Source organism: Hemibagrus wyckioides, linkage group LG11 (assembly GCF_019097595.1).
Source record: "Hemibagrus wyckioides isolate EC202008001 linkage group LG11, SWU_Hwy_1.0, whole genome shotgun sequence".
NCBI classification, from domain to species: domain Eukaryota; kingdom Metazoa; phylum Chordata; class Actinopteri; order Siluriformes; family Bagridae; genus Hemibagrus; species Hemibagrus wyckioides.
Genome location: NC_080720.1, coordinates 19739743 through 19758221, shown reverse-complemented (window position 1 = coordinate 19758221; position 18479 = coordinate 19739743). Strand labels below are relative to the sequence as shown.

The following is an 18479-nucleotide window of genomic DNA, read 5'->3' as shown; positions in this document are numbered from 1 at the left end:
TTGCAGACAGGACTATAAAGTAGCCTAAACAATAACATTTCCGCATAATTTTAGTAAATTATTTTAGTATGTTACTTTAAAGTTGAACAACCCATATTTGGTACAAATAAATATTTCTTTATTTTTCCACCACACATTTGATGGGAATTTTTAAATCAATCTTGAGAAATAAAGGCACTTATTGGTCAATATTTTGTTTCAGTGCTCGACACTGTATTATTCATAATCTTATGTTGACATACCACTTGTCAAAAAACTTGATAATTATCGCTCATGAGATATCACACCACTGCTAATTATATGGCACATTGCGTCTAAGCGTCAGGCACTTCACATACTCCAAAAACTGTATTTCTCATTAATCTGCAAAATACACATAATGTTATAACCAGCATTTTTCAAAGAATGCATTGTTTCCATAATTTATTTCTCCCATGTTTACTGCCAGAATACATTGCACATTGCACAACTCTACACATGGCAGCCCTGTCCTTGTCACAACATACTGCACCCTCAAAAAGAAACATGTCTCTGAGTGCTGCGAGTCCTTGCATGCATTAACAGCCAAGCAGGCGGAAAGCCATCTTTTGCCTTGACTGTAAATTCTCATTTTGTTGAGTTTTGCTCAACACTCAAGTGGAGGCCTGTGGAGCTGCTTTGGTAAAGGATTACAGGTATTTACAAGATGTGATAAGCTACCAAATGGTGAGCACGCTTAAGTGAGTATATCTAACACATATATGATTGTACACATAGATCCAAAAAATGCTTCAAGATTTGTTTTATGACTTAAATAATATGAAAGTGGGTAGAAGACCCGCTGCTTTTGTGTTGCTATTTTTAGTCATATTGTGAATATTGTTCAGTCGCTGAATTCTCATGACTCACAAAGCCAGTTATGGTGTAAAAATATAATAGGTAAGCCTGTCTTTTAAGACTTTAAACTTTATTTTGTGTTATTGTTTCTCTGCTTTAGTGAACACAAATTGACAGAGAGAGAGAGAGAGAGAGAGAGAGAGAGATGCCTGGAGGGACAGACCAGCATTTATGGTTCAGCTAAAGGTAAAACTCATTACTTGGCCCACTGTCACTAAACAGCTGTCCTACATGGCTCAAGGGCTGTTAGACTGAAGTGACAGCACAAGTTGCAAGAAACTGAGACTATACTTCATACACTTTTGGCACGTTGTATTTTACTTATACTAAGCCAACGAAACCACAAAAATAGCTCCTGTTTTTTGATGCTGGCGGTAAACAGGAGTATGATGAAACTCACAATACCTTTAGTGTGCTACAAGCTCACACAATCGTTAAAAACTAACTAAGAGTAGCAGCTGCATGAGACGAAGACCATCTGAGCGAAGTCGTTAAAAGAAACAAATAAACTACACAGCAGCATAAGATGCCGTCTAGTGTAGCAATCATGTCATGTCTGAAAACTTGAATGGGGTTTCTCAGACAATAAGTGTTTCCAGTCTAGAGTGAATCACAGCCCAACCACACTCATTTCCTGCACGTGTTTATCTAGAAAAAAAGAGGGGGAGATGCAAGCTGCCCAGACTTGTTTGTAACACGCAAGATGGAGGGAAGAAGAGCTGAGCGGAGAACCTTTTCTACCTAAAGCATGTTTGTTTTGGGAGACATACAGAAAAGTGAACGATTCAAACCAGAAACCATTGTGGCATTGATTATCTCACAGTGAATCAGGCTTGAATGCTGTTTGCAGAATAATAATAGTTGATCGCAGCAGGGCTACAGCTGCAGCTCATGAGTCTGCTGTGGGAATTGATGCATGCGATAGACAGTCAACAGTCACTAGCTACACATGCGACTTCATGTCATCTTAGTCATAGTCAAACTCAAATAAAAGTCATCGTAGACACCTTTTATTGTCACTATCCACTAACATGGATGTCATACATGTCAGTGTATCATGCTGAATGCTTTTGGTTAAGAAGTGTAATCTTAATCTGGAGCATTCTTTTCATTATCTGGAGGAAGGTTCGTGTCTGCTGCTCTGTGCCTTGCCTTCTTTTGGCTTATTGTGCAGGAGGATTCACAGTGTTTACAGTAGACCCTGGCTACCTTCCAGTGTAAAGATCTGAACATAAAGAAGCTGAACACTGACGAAACTTGTCAGTGTCACCTTGTCAAAGAGCAATCCTCTTTGCACAACAGCAAGCGAGAAAGACAGTCACCTAAATGGAGAAAAATTGCTCTATCAAGACTATCACTATTTAATAATCTGTACCTGCTGTTTATCTTCAGAACAATCAGCACTTGGAGCTAAAGTTCAGGATAAAATTTTTCATGTGCTGCACAAACCTTTGGCTATGGGTACAAAGAAAAAAAAGGCACCTAACAGCGAAGTGTAAAATAGAAAAGAATTACATGTCTATTAGCAATTTCCAATGCCCTGTGTAAAGCAAATTAACAAAAGAAAAACATCTAAGCAAAGAGATTAGAAATATAGATATAAAAACTTCAGTCAAGTCAGCTTTAAACAATGCTGATCGAAGTAACTTTTTTAACTGGTCGATTCCCGCCTCTGCCCTTGTGGGTGGAGTTTACATGTCCTCCCCGTAATTTGGGGTTTTCCTCTGGGTGTTCCAGTTTCCTCCTCCAGTCCAAAGACAGTTGTCGCCTGATTGGTATCTCTAAATTATCCATAGTGTGTGTGATTCTGCCCAGCAATGGGTTGGAATTTGTGTGTGTGTGTGTGTGTAACGGGTTTCAGCAAGACAATTTCTATGACATGTATGACTTGGGGCAAAATTATTTATCCTGTTACAGATTTAGACCGGGGATTGTGGCTGTACTTGAGTTCCTTCAATCAAAATATTTTGAAATCTGATTCGACAGAAATGGAACTAACAGTCTGATGACCGATATGAAAAAATGGAATCATGGAATTTGAGAAGGGCACTGATACATTGATATACCAACAGTTTTTTTTATTATTATTTTTGTCAGTGAGAAGCTGCTCCAGTTTCACAGTCTTTAGAAGGCAGCTACAGATTTAGTACAAGTTGTGCATGAACTGGAAATCATAGTTCGTGGGCTGGTAAGCATATTGGTTCTACTTAAAATAATCACAAGTTGAACCCAGAATTATCTCATTCCCAAGAAGTTTTGACTTGGTTCACAATATAAAAAGTAGGAACCTCATCAGTACCAGCTTATTTCCCCTCATCCTTTCCAGAATTAAACCAGCAAACCAATGTGCTGTAATATGTGATTTAAATCATATATATAGCAATGTCTTTCTCATAATGTTTAAGGAGCAGTCTTAGCTACTAATTTGTACTTGAACCCATGCATCATCCTTTTGCTCTCTATCATCTCTGTTCAGTACAATATCTATCAATGACATGTATCCTCTTAACTAAACATTTCATTTACTTTAACTGAATGATCTAGGACAGTAGATGTATGGGAATGCAGTTAGTGATCATTGTAAGAGCAAAAATAAACAAAACACTAAAAATGCAATAAACCTGTCTTTTGTAATAAGCTGAGAAATGTGGGAATTTGAGGAATTTACCTGAACCAGCAAACATAAAGGCTCAGAATGCTTAAGCAAATGTCTATGGACAGTTTAGATGGGAGACCAGAAATCAGCACTTTTTTTCCAACAAACTTGAAACGTAGATTTACAGACACCTCACACATGGACCATGTCCAAACGAGGCTGTTTAAGGGCACTACAGTTACACTCATAAAGAAGGAACAGTTTATACAACTAAATGTTTTTTGAGAGTGTCTCCTTATACATATTATTGGTTTAACATTTACCCAATACATGATTGTAGACTGACATGCTGTGTGTGTGTGTGCGTGTGTGTGTGTGTGTGTGTGTGAGCCATGCCCACCTGTCTTTTCTGGCTTTCATAATGCTAAACAACTGTGCTGATGACAAACTTTGCAGAAAGGCATGAGAACTTACTTTTTAGAAAAGAGGGTAAATGAAGCAAGAGAGAGAGAGAGAGAGAGAGAGAGAGAGAGAGGTAGCACAACAGGAATGCTGTCAAGACAGGCCTGCACTTTCTACCCATGTGTAACATGTAACAAATTCATAGGCACACAAAATATGTTTTGAGAAATTTTTGAATGCATTTTCCCAATTCTCACGCTTTCGAAACCAGGGCAGCCTGCCCATCCTGTTGGGAGACTCCTTTGTTATTTTCTTTATCATTTATCATCATTATTATCACTATTATTCATGTTAATTTCTTTTCTCTTTCCAATCTTTTAAAATTAAATTTGTTTGTTACAGTTCTATTTTTTATGATGCTATATACTGTGGCTACAGAGAGAGAGAGAGAAAAAGAGAGAGCGAGAGAGACAGAGAGTTGAACAGATGGTAGTGGGATGAAAGGCTAATAAAATTACTTCAAGAATTCTTTTTGAAGGTTCTAATATCTAAGAAAGCAAAGCAGATCTCCTGTAGTTATATGTGAGCAATACATTATTACAGTTTTCACCTGGGACTGGGGTGTATAAAAAAGAGGCCAAGGTGAATACGACAGAGATACCACTGTACTTAATGTATCACTAACCTGACAGGTTGCGTCAAATTGAAGTTGTTTTGCTAGCAGTAAATCAAAGCTCAGAGGCAAACGTTAGGATATAAAATCTGAAGCATAGTTCTGTCAGTCAGGTTTTTTCATTCTGTTTTAAAGTGCTTTAAGACCAGAATGTCTAGGACATAAACTAATCAGATAACATCACTATAGCAATAGACAAACACTTAATTTGTGTCAGCATGCTAAATGATAAGAAAACAAAAACCACAGGACTAAAATCACATCAGTTTCTTGTCCAGGGCTCAAACTGCTGAGTATTTTAACGATTCCTTTTTAATATACTTTATAGATTACAATAGAATTTTTTTGTCAGTGTTGTGTGGCATGCTTGTTCTCAAGCTGACTTTGACTTCAACAGTTTTAAGTTTGCAATCACCTGCCAGTAATGTCCCTCAGCTTACTTGTGCACTTAAGACAGACTAGAATTTCAGGTTTTTAAGCATTGAGTCCCTCCCGGCAGATCTCTCTTCTTTGCATTCAATGCTGTTTCATGTTTAAAGTATTAAAAAAACAAATGAAACAAAAGAAAACAAAAAATTCATGTGCAATAATGCATCATTGTTGTAATTGCATGATTGGAAACTGTTGTGTTATATATACGCCATGTTCCCCTCAGCCTGTGAATTATGTAGACCACAGTACACTGTAGCATAAAGTGCATGTAAATTTGCAGTGTGCTTATGGATTTTTGTTCAATTTCAGTTTGAATGCAATCATGTCCACATGTTACAAGACAATTTCCTGCTAAATTAAAACTCTTTTATAAAGTTGACATTCTGGATGGTTAATTTTAACTTTAAAGACAATTAAGAAGCTATTAAATGGTTGATTAAGCCAGGTATGATATCTTTTCAGGCCAAATTTGCTTTAACCAAATTTAGATTTCAGACATTTTTTTGTATTAAACACACACACACACACACACACACACACACACAAGCACACACACACACACATAGTGACACACAGCAAAGTGACAGGTGTTAAGGAATGAGGTGTGTCTTTGTCATAAATATCATCATGTGGAGCAATCGAGGTGTTGGGAAAGCGTTCCTCGCTTGTGGTGACAGAGACGGTATGCTGAGCGGCGAAAACACGGTTTATTTCCTCCACCTAATTACACAGAAAGAGAATGAGAGCGGGGGAGAGAGAGAGAGAGAGATCGAGAGAGAGCTGAAAGGCAAGTAGGGGCGTGTAGTGTTCTCTGAAATCTACCCCTTTATTTCTAATAGCAGGCCCACAGCACTACTCCTGGGTTTAGTGTTTAGTACTTCCTCTGGTATAAGTTACCTGAATCACCTCAGCTAATAATCAATAATTACTTTCATGAAGTGAATGAGTCACATTTGTGTAGAGACACAAATAACCTCTACTGTATTATTTCTCTTTACTTTCTCTTGACTCCTCTGTTTCTAGATTATAAACCACAGAAAATAATAAGCAATAAGAGCAAATTGTTTGGAGCAAAACGATTCTTCTTTCTCAGAGAAAAGATTCTTTCTTTCTCCAGTGCTACAGTCCTATTAACTTTACTGCTCAGCTAGACTGACTTTCCAAGAGGCAGGAAAAATATGTGGCTTGAAAGACAGTTACCAGAAAAAGGGGCTGTGTTTCAACATGTCAAAATGAATGCTGGTAAATACATACAGCGTGCTTAATAAAATATAGCATGTAATCCTTTTAGTGTCTGTTAAAGTTTGGTGTCCTTTTTATACAAATGAGGGGATCAGCGTGAAAAGGATATACAAATGTGCAGAATTATCTGGAGTGGAAATGCATATTAACAAACTGTTCACTGTGCTTTGTTGTACAGTCCAAAGAGCCTCTTTTATTTTTCTAAATTAAACCCAGATGCCATTTATTGACAGTGCAGTGTATTCTCTGGTGTGTTCTTTTAGAGAAAACCATGTACATTTAGGGTTTTGGGTGATCCTGACTGTTCATCTTTATGTACATTTCATTTTGAACCTTTATCATATTTTTGATACTTTAGTTTGTATTAATATGACATTTAATTCTAATTAAGCTAATGGCTGTTTATGTGCCCAACATGAGTTCAATTATAAATAACAAGGATAACTGATGATTTGAGTTCTTCATCCATACCAGCACCTGTGAGGTGAATGTCTTTTTCCATTACCTTTCTATATTGACTCACAACAGTCTTAATCCCCTTCATCCACCAGCAAGGCAGGTTGAGTTTGTTTGCCTGACTTAGCACAAACGATCTGCTGATAGTATGCAATTCTATTTAGGCTAGGCTAAGCTAATCAAGGCTTTCTAATCAAAGTAAAAAAATAAAAGTGGTTGAAAGAGAAAGAAGAGAGATAGAGCAAAAGAGGTGGAAGAGGGCACATCGAGCAGCATGCGTGTGTGTAAACATCCTGCAGGCAATGGGAGTCATCCTGGGAAATATTTATCTTAGCTGGTAACGCAAAGAGGCAGCCAAAGCCTTAATCTGGCCTTTAGCTATTTTCTCTGTGAAAAATCTGACAGAGGAGGGGGAGCATATGGATGGGGAGGGACATGGAGAGGGCAAATGACCGAGGTTGGAAAGGAGAGCTGGGGATAGAGAGAGGGCAAGGAAAGACAAGATGGAGGAGAGGAGTAGTAATGGATAAATGGATGTAGACAGGAATGCCTTGTTAGTAGTGGGACGGGGAATGGGTGAATATCCAGCAGGGGAAGGAGATGGATGTGGCAGTGGAAGACCTGCAGGGTAGAGACAAGGGTGGAGACAAAGGCATAGGGTTGAAGGTGCGGAAAACACAGAAAATATCACTTGCGGTTGTGTGTTGGGGGTGGTATTTGTTGCCTTTTCATATCTTTGTGGAGAATTATTTTCATTTTCCTAAATATCTCAGCTTTTTTGTTTGTTTGTTTGTTTAAAAAAGACTAATTCTGAACTGTAGAAACTGTAGAAGGGTAAAAATATTATTAATTATTTGGATTAAAATTCATGTCACCCAAACAGTTCTCACAAACACAAGGATATTAAAATTAAGCAATTTTGGAGAATTTATGAAAGAGTTACATCACAAAACATGATATTGTTATATATTTGGTATATTTGTATTGGTAACTATACACTCCCCTCTAAAAGTATTGCAATGACAAGGTCAGTTATTTTGTTTTTGATTTTGTTTTACACTGAAGGCATCTGGGTTTGAGATCAAAAGATGAATTTCCTGATGCAACTTTGAAGCATGACTGCTTTGGTGGCAGATTAACCTATTCTGAGCAAAAGTATGTTAAAGTTATTAAAGTAAATAACGCTTAATGTTTGGTTGATCCCTTGCAATAACTGCATCAATGGTGACCTACTACCGTCACCAAACTGTTGAATTCTTTTCTGATGATTTTCCAGGCTTGTATCAAAACTTCCCTTACCTTCAATTTCCTCTTCAGGGGCAGAAATGCATACTGACCTGTGTTAAGGTCTGGTGATTGACTTGTCCAGTCTAAAATCTTCCAATTTCCCCCCCGATGAAGTCCTTTATTGTGTTGTCAGTGTGTTTTGTGTCATTGTCTTGCTGCATGAAGTTTCGCCTGGTTAGACTGGATGCATTTCTCTGGCAGACAGAATGTTTCTGTAGACTTCTGAATTCATTCTGCTGCTACCCTCATGAGTTATATCATGAATAAAGATTACTGAAACTTTTTCGGAAGCAGCTATGCTAGCCCAAACCATGACACTACCTACAACGGGCTTGGATGATGAGTTTGTATGTTTTGGTTAATGAGCAGATCCTTTCTTTCTCCACACTTGGCATTTCCAGAGTTGGTTCCAGAAATTTTGTGGCTCATCTCTGTATTTCTTTGCAACTTGCAATCTGCCCATCTAATTCTTACTGCTGAAGAGTGGTTTGCATCTTGGCATCATGGCCTCTACATTTCTGCTCTTTTTGAGAAATATACCCGAATATCCTGGGAAACTGAATCCTATCCCTGGGGACTCATGGCACAAGGCAGGGGTACACAATGGACAGACAGGGCACCAATATACACACTATGGACTACACCACATATGTATTTGGACTAGGGGAGGAAACAGGAGTACCCAGAGCAAACCCTTAAAGCTCAGGGAGAACATGCGATCTCTGATTGATAAAAACACAAGACTTTTATAAATTCTATAAAAGTGCTTCATAAAACATGTACACAATGCTTATGAATGTTTTGTAAAGTTACTATGTAGGCATCCTTTTTTAAATTATCTAGCACAGTAATTGTAGTACAGTAAAATATCTGCTCAGAACAAATAATGCAGTCTTTCTCCACACAGCCAATATCTAACCATTTCTCCACCTGCCTGTCAGGCTCCTCCCCTTCTGTCATCAGTATTCATGTGTCTAGGCATCTAGTCAAGGCAAGATGTATGCATGTGATTTTTAGTGTGGGGGCGTAGATTTAAAGGAAAAGCTGCTAGCATCAGGTAATTCCAGTCAAAACTTTTACTATTCAACTAATGACTAATGTTAATTTAAGAAAAGAAGATGTGGGATAAACTGGATTGAGGCTGTTTGATGTGGTGGAAACAGTAAGTGTGAGTTGTGGTGGAAGGGCAGAATGGCTGTGGTCATGTGAGCTTATCTCAGCTTATCTCAGTGCTGAGAGCTGAAAATAATTGTGGACAGAAACCTGCACAGCACACACCTGGACCACTTCACCAGTAAAATGTATGAATAGTGCAACTGAAAACACAAAACAAACTAAAGTTGTGCAGCTGCAGTTAAATCAACTGAATGGGACTCATGCTGATTGTATGTCTGGTATGGAGGCTAATAAAGAGCCCACATGTAAAGGAAAAAAAACACTCACTTGATAAATACTTAAGCCTTCTTCTTCTTCTTCTTCTTCTTCTTCTTTATAAAGCAATACTTCCAGACATTTTTAGTTAATAAACCCATTTTTTCTGTTTATGCCAAACATATATATATATATATATATATATATATATATATATAGAGAGAGAGAGAGAGAGAGAGAGAGAGAGATAGATAGATAGATAGATAGATAGATAGATAGATAGATAGATAGATAGATAGATAGATAGATAGATAGATAGATAGATGGTGCTGATGTCTCAAGACAGCTCATCAATATGATCTTGTTTTTTTTTTTCCACTGACACAAAGCAAACCAACTCTTTCTTTCTATCATGGAGTTTAAGCAGAGAATAGAAGACATTGTTATAAGTCAAAAAATCTTGAATGTAGAATATAAAATATATAATTTTATCTATAGTATTTCTATAAGATTATAATAATCCAAGTATTTATTTATTTATTTATTTATTTATTTAAAGCTTGAGATCATTCTAATTTTAAACATTTCTTGAAAAGAAATAGCGTGAGGCATGTAAAAATAATGTAGGGAAGAAATGTCTTGAAATAATCTTATATTTGATTTATTATAACAGGACAATATAAAAAAAATTGGCAGACACATTTGACTATATTCAGGATATTTACACTTGCTATGACTTTTTTTTTGCAGTGAGATTATGTGCGGGAATTCAAGACAAAATACATGATTATTTTATTGTACTTCAAGGTTTATATTTCTGGTTTACCTTGTGGGTTTTTTTAAAGTTATTATAATTATTTTTTTAAACTTAACACTTCATACAGAAATGATGTTTGACTCTGTGAACATCTTACAGTACAAGGAAGGTTTTTTTGGCATAAATTCATCAACTATTAGTTTAAATTTAAATCTGTTTATTTAGTCAGGGTTTCATATTTGGACCATATTTGACTTGTCAGTTTACAATCCTCAGTCAGTAAATTTGTTGTAGCTACATGCTGTAATGATACTGATAAGGCAGTTGCTTTCACCTGGCACCATGTGTACATCTATCTCTCACCTTTGTGGAAAAGGATCTAGAACTAGAAATGTTTCATTAGATCATGTTGGTGCCAGATCTTGAGACTTTCAGATTTCTGCAATAACATTTGGAGTGCAATGTTCTTTTACAATATTTGCAATAAGGAAAATCTGCTAAACAGCAATTTGTTGCGGCAGAAGGGAAGATGGAGGGCATGTTGTAGCAGGTAAAGTTATATTTGGTACAGTAACTACAAACAGCATGGGTGACATAACATTGCACTACTTTTTTGAAATATTGTTATTTTACTGGAACAGTACTCAAGATTAAAATTTTTTATTCAGACCCCTTCACTCGAATAGCATGCCTTTCCATCATGTTAAACACATGTACGATAAATAGTGCATTTAATGAACTCTTTTATACCATGAGAGAGAATGAGTACAAGAGCGTGAAGCATGGATTATGCAAGCGCCTGTGGTGCTGGAAGGGCAAATTACATCGCTGTCTCTTCTACTGAGCATCAGACTGACACACACACTGGCACTGTCCCAGGCACGTCCTTCCCTAGAGCACAGTCTAACTCTTCACACACACACACACACACACACACACACACTCCTCAAATCTATTTGCTATTTTGTCATTATTATATGAAACATTGTGGTGTTTGAATTCCACAACCAAACAGCTAGAGTGTTTTCCTATAATTAATTGTATCTACTTAATTATTTAATTAGGAACAAATTAACATGCTTTTAGAACATTTAGATTTGCATGGTATATTCACTTGCTGTATTCTTCCTCTTTTGCATTCTCTACCTCTGTCTGTTTCTCTGAGTGAAGAAGGTTGTTTAGATTAATTAAGCAATTAGCTGAACAACTCTCAGGATTTATTAAGAGCCCCAGCCAGTGCCCTGGGTGACACACTTCTCAATTAAGAGGCCATGGGTGCAGTAAGGGCAGGAGGGCATGTTCTGAGCTATGTGTGGGAGAGAGCAAGCTTTTAATTAAATTATCATTATCCCTATCCTAGTGATTAATGTTTGTGTTTGAACTTCACCATGAGCAACAGTAATGGAAGTGAAGGATATGACACACACACACACACACACACAAGGCAGTATAAATCTCAACACATAAAGACAAACAACAAAAAGTGAGCTTACACATGTTCAGGCTTATATGCATGACTGAAAATGAAATACTGTGTATTTAAGAGAGTGGTGTATGTGTATGTGTGAGGGAGGGTGTGCCTACAAATACTTTGTATTTGTAGGCACAAATACAGCACATGTACTGTGCTGGTATACCGTGTCCTTAAGGACAGTCAATGATTATTAATGTGTGGGATTTGAACGTCAGTTTTCATTGTGTATTGTAAATAAAATGATCATTACAAAAAAGAGACATGTTAAAAGGAACTTTAAACACAATATCAGCCACAAGATAAATTCATGAAGGTTTTCTCCTATCAAATCTTCATGGAGTGATAGTATATAGTCCTTTTGTATTTACTGTGTTCCTGCTACCCCCCTTCTCTCTCTCTCTCTCTCTCTCTCTCTCTCTTTCTCTCACAGCGGCATGTCTGCTCTCAGTCTCCTCTACATCTGCAAGTGATCTCCTCACGGATCACAAGGGGGGGAACTGAAAGAAAGGGGAAAACAGAGAGTTTACTGCATCCTGGCACATCCTGCCTTAATGAGAAACCCCCCATCTGTCCCCAGCAGGATAGACAGAGAGAGGGACGGTCGTGCCAAGCAGCGGAAAAGAGGACTGAGTGAGATGGAGGGGGCTTGCTACAGTGACCCCTCTGTATGGCGGCTTCTCATTAGCTTAAGCTAGGGAAGCTTGTTAACCTTGCTAATCGAAACGGGAACTAGGATAAAGCCCTGGAATTTACTGCCAGCTTGTCTCACATCAAAGTAGACTGGGTAGTCATAGTGTGTGTGCGTGCATAGTGTGTGTTTGTGTGTGTGTATGTGTGTGTGTATGTGTGTGTATTATGGAATAAATTTGATTCCAAATGTAGTAAACTCAAATTCAAGGCACACAAGCAAAATACTAAACAAAAAAATAATAAAATATAAATGTATTGTGTTATTTGTTTGCTTGTTTGTTTTTTGATTATTGCTTTTTCTGTTTTTCTTACTTTCTCACTGTTGTCACATTTTAATGTGTAGGAGGGTCTTAAAAGCAGTAAACACTTCAAAACTGGATTTTGGAGTAAATTGTTCTCACTTTTTGCTGCACCCATTCTGAAGACCTTCACCCAAACTAGCTAATTAATATGGACTTAACAGCAGATATCACTAGAATGGAATTGTACTTTTACTTTAGTGACATAAGTAAATTCTAAATGCTGGTCCTGTGTTTGGGGATGTGATTAGATGGGTGTCATGACCCCATAGTTTCAGTTGGATAGCAGTTAGAATAAAACATTTAAACTTATGTCAACTTATTTCCCTAGTTTTTATTATGTAATTAATTTTTAGAGGTAATGGCAGATGCTGAAATTAGCCAGAAATTGCTATCTGCTTAAGTCAGCTCTCTTAAATCACAACCACAGAAGCTGGACTGACTTCTTTCCTGCTCACTCCACCTCTTTGAGCCTGAATGTGTGTGAACCTCAGTGACGGGCTGTGCATTTCACACCTAGGCCTTCACTGGTGTCCTTGATGACCTGATCCACCCCTATAGCATCATAGGGCAATAGACGCCCTATGATGACGCCACGGCAATAGATACATATCAACCGTTAAATAACAAAGTAAAAAAGAAATTAGGCTACAGTATTTCACACCTTACAAGGAATAGTCAATTTTATTACGGTTACTTTTCTCAAAAAAGACATTCTTGATGCCGTATGCAGCAAACTGCAGTCTGGAATGAAGGCAAACTGAAAACCCAGAAAAAAAAGAAAACCCAAAAGCATAAATGGTTCCTGAAAAAGCTTACCAACTATTTTAAAGAAATAAAAAGGAAAATGCATTTGTAAGGATGTCTGCGACCAAATCGATTTCTTCTCCTCTGTCAGCCATTGTGAGTTAAAATATATATATTTTATTTAGTTATATATTTATTATTTAGTCTGCTAGATGGCCCCAGTGACGCTAACTCGAAATCTGATTGGTTAATGGAACAGTTTCATTGCCACTTATTTTAAGCTATGGGCGCCTGCACTATTGATTCTGAAGGCCTTAGAGCCGGGCAACACATGATGTCAGCCACTGGCTGAAATATGATTGGATAAATACTCTTATCATAAATATACACGACTGGAAGCAGTGCAACCAAGAGAAAAGCTTCTAAGAGAATTGTCTATTGGGAATAATTTAATACACATTCATGGAAAAATATATTAAATATATTAACATGCAAGTCAGTGATTCAGATCACTGCTGTTTAGGCCAGCAGAGAAAGCCTTGCTGGTCCTGATGGTCCACCACTGGTGAAACTGGATCTAGTTTTATACGGTCCACTGCAAGTGAAAATTGTAATGAGCAAAAGAAGTAATAGAAACATTTCATAAGCACAAAACAATAATGTTTAATACTATTTAATATATTTTACATTTAATTGTCTGTTCCTTGAGGATATTACATTTTTAATAACTTACACTTCTGTAAACTGAGCGAAATGATTCCACAGTCATGATGCTCATGATTCAAATCAGAAATGCCTAAATAATAATAAGATTTGGCTTAGAAATTCATTTGACCCGGTTAATCTTTGTTACAGTACATACAAACGGAAGAGGTGGCCATTGTGTCGTGTTTTTTGGTACATAATCCAGGTGCAATAATTCATCACCCATAATAGGTTCAAAAGTTAACTTTTATTCAAGTACAAAGATTCACAAAACATCGATAAAAGATTTGCAGCAAATGTACTTTTCATATATGCAAAATGACGGCAACTTCTTTTCCCCTCTGCAATAAGCTTCATTACACTAAAACAAAGATACAGTGTACAGTGCAGGATCCTCCCATAACTGACAGCCCATTACTAAGCCTGCAGCAACTTGCCTTGTTTACCTTAGGCATGTAGCTTCTCTACCACGACTGTCAATTTTCCATTTCACACTGTTTCCCATGCTTCACAATCTGAACAGTTTAGCGTTCTCAGACCTGATCATTAAGAACAGGGTTCAGTATAAGTAACCGTTCCTTTGGAGCACAGTATATGGAACCCTGTGCACTTAAATATCCCCAGAGCATTGTGGGAATTGTTGGCAGTAAAGGAGCAGGGAGTGGCTTTTGCTGGTGTGTAAACTAAGAGATCCTCAGGTGCGGAAAGAAACTCTGTAGAGAGGAACGTGTAATCCATGCAGTGAGTGTGTCTTGTTGCCTTATGGGATCTCACCCGTCACTGGTACTTAGACAGTCTATATAGGCTGTTCAGGACAGGTATAAACACTGTCTGCTGGGGCAAAAATGTGTTTTATTGTACTATATGACCTCCTTCTTCAGCCCATTACCACCACTCTACTGCACACACACATACACACACACACAAAGTGTGTATTTGTGTAAAATTCTAGTTATTTTATCTAGTTATATTAGCTTCTCTTAAAATTTTCAGAAATTTTCTATTCATGCTAGGGACCATATGTTCCCTGTATTGTCAGGAAAATCTGTAACAATTTTGCACTGCAGATACAATCACCACAAAATCCCCAATTTTAAACACCATCTATTTGTATCCACAATGACTTCTCTAGTGTTTATATTTACGGCATTATGTGCCTTGTCAGATTCCATACAAGAGCCATCAGGGACATGGTGAAGTGTTTTCCCCTATCACAGCTGATGCAAAGCCTTAATGAACATTGACATCAGCCAGCCAGAGGAGCAAGTGTCCAGCACTGAAAGCCACTGTGACCTCCCGTTCTGTCTCTGCCTGGCCTCAAACAGCTTGTAGATGTCTCGCTGGTTAAACGAGACAAAATCATTCTCAGCAGGACTACATGCAACATTCACAGCAGCCTACTAGTTCAATCAGGAAGGTTAAACTTTTTATTTAATTCATATAAGAATGAACAGAATAAAATGCTGGTGATGCTCTGTACTTATTTCTCTTGTGCCCTGTAGCTATGAATAAAAAACAAGTCAGATGTAGACCTGTAAGGCAATAATTATGCTATGTGATAGTAATGAGTAATTGTACTAGCACGCCTATAATTTAAGATACATATGAAAAAAGAAAGAAATTGATGTACTAAAGATACAGATATACTGAGTCTAATAAAGAAGAATCAACATCAACTTCAAGTCCAGTGTGACCTAATATTTACTGTCAGATGTCTATAACATTGTCAGAACTGATACCATCAGACAGACTAATTTATAGTGAATTGGCCTGCATATATGACGAAAGTGTCTCTGCCTTTCAGACATCCAATGATTCCATTCCAGACTCTCAAATGGTGATGTGAAAAAATAAAACACACCTCAATAGAGAGCTTTCCTATATAAATTTGCTAATTACTTTGTTATTAATAAAAAGTAGTGTTAGTCATCAATATTATGCTAAACACAAATATCTTATTAACAAAATACTATACTGTATATACCTTCAAGATTTTTAGACTCTTATATATTCTTAAATTAATATATTCTTCCATTTTAATGTAAAAAATGTCAAGCAAGTAATAGTAAAAATAACAAAATGGCAATTGACATAAACTAACAGAAATTAAATATATAAAAATATATAACGCATACAAAATGTCTAAATATGATATTACTTTAATGCCAAAAATGTCAAACAAGGAATTAGAAACATTTGATTTCAGTCTACTTATACAGAGACAGCTATACTGAAAGCTTGCTTTAATCACATGTGCTTAAAATTAATGTTAAGAACACTGAACCGTGTCACCCCGCATTCTTGTCACCCATGAAAGAAGTGAAGCTCTAACTCGAAATTTAACTGCTTACTAATCACTACTTTATCTCTAAACCCTACAGATTATGCAACTGGGAAACTGAAGGGCTCACAGAGACACTGACTGATCCCAAACCATTGCCTGCTCCCTAAATACAGTAAGTGTACTATGCATTGAATAAAAATAATGGTTTCTGCATTTTATTGTAAAATATTGTGAAATATTTGTCCTTTAGGGAGATTTTCGGTGAATCATTCATGTTGATAATCTGACCTAAAGCGTAACTGTTCATGAGACTGTTTAAATAGCAGGATGTAAGAAGAGTGAAGAGTAAGCCTTTACTGTTCTCTGAATAGCAGTGCTTTGAGCATGACGGAAATTAGAAATGTGTGTGGAGTCTGGGATAATCAGCCATTCGCTTTGTAAATGGCAGTTTCAGCTGGCTACTATTAGCCACAGAGCATCCCACCCTTTAGCGTTTAGCTCAGCAGTAAACACTCCTAGACATAGGCACTCCTCACAAATCCCACTACGAAGCTTCATTTTTTTTAGCTTGGATGAGTGTGTATACTGAAATAACCCAACTTTCTTAGACTAGCAAAGCTAAGTTTGCTATTTTACCCTGTGTCATGTGCACATACCTGAAACAAGGTACCATTGTAGAAGTCTGTTTACAATTTATTAAATAAGAGGTTGACAAAAAAACTATATTCCGTGCAGTTAAAATGCTTTCAAAATAGAGATTTAAAAAACAAATGAACAAAACTGTCAGTGCACTTGTCACTTTAAACATGTCAGAGTAAAAGGGAATATGCAAGCCTCTGGCAAAATTTGACCTTTTCAGGATTCTGCACAATGTACTAATTAACACACACACACACACACACACACTCATTTGTTTGCTTTATTAAGGAGACATGCAGATGAGCAGATTAACATCATCTGCATAAATGTAAATTTGCTTGTCTCTGTGCTGACAGGCATGTTGGTCAATTCTTACCTCCCTGCCCATCTGTTTGAAATTTGTCATTATTCTCACGAAAATTAGGAGTGTAATACTTGTCAGTGCTCAGCAAAATAAGCACAATAAGCCACTGCTTTAGCCTCTAATTAATGCCAGACAAAATAACATGCCATAATTACATCAGAATTAATAATTTATTTTGTCGCATATAATAAACCGTTGCTTAAACTGAAACTAGATCTTTCTCAGAAAACAAATTTGTCAGGGGGTAAAAATATATAGAAATTGGAATAATGCAGTGTCAGAAGCAAATAAAGCATCTTTTATTGAGATTATTTAACAAACACCATGTGGCTTTGAGGCTATAAGCTTTATTTCAATTACTGCAGCTGCATTTGCCTTAGCTCCACTTCAGAACTAAAACAGAGAACTCTGGCCACAAAACATGTCACGGCTGATTCATTAGATTTTTTGGATTAAATGGAATAACCGTTCCATTTTTGGCCACAATATTTCATTCAAGTATCATACTTGTATGTCCACTATACAATTCTATTAAATATTTATGTCTTATTATAGTATAATTATATATAACACATGAAACATTTATTTATTTATTTTTAAATTTGTTTGTTTGTAAAACAACACAAAATACTTTTAGTATATTTTTTTCCTTATACATTTCATTCCATCTTATTCTTCTGATTGCCTTGTAATTTTAGCTCTGCAACTTCAAGATTACACTTTATCATTTTTATGCTTCTGTAAACTGTGTAAATAAATCTAAATGCAAATTTAAATCTCAGGACATTTAACAGTGCGTCCAATAGTCCAATATTATGCAATTTATCCATTATTACTTGAGTTCTTTGAATTTTTCAGAGAATAACATTCACCTTAAAAGCCTAAAGAGTGTCTGGCCTGAGTCCTGAGTCCACAAGCCTATCAGATTAAATGAAGACAAGTTCTCACCCTTTAAAGAGAAGGTTAAATAAACAGCATGCTTTTGTTTCACTGCTGCCGGTCCCCTAATAATCCCCAGCAGCACCCCTTTAACAGCAGCTCTTTGCCTTCTGAAAAGGTGCACCTAAGAGAGCCACAATAATGGGAGTTTAAAAAGTGTGTTTAAAGCACTTGAATGGACTAAAGGGCATTGTGTTAGCTGTGTGTGCGCATGTGTGTGAGGGTCTTGAGAGCTGTTTGATTCCC

At 36.9% G+C, this 18479-nt stretch overlaps 1 long non-coding RNA gene across 1 annotated transcript; it reads left to right on the top strand.

Annotated features, from left to right (window-relative positions):
* The first annotated feature begins 547 nt into the window (after positions 1-547).
* On the top strand, positions 548-12411 carry LOC131361333 (uncharacterized). The gene is made up of 3 exons (XR_009206018.1): positions 548-719; positions 977-1062; positions 11997-12411. It is a non-coding gene; the product is annotated as an uncharacterized LOC131361333 (long non-coding RNA).
* Positions 12412-18479: the final 6068 nt, after the last annotated feature.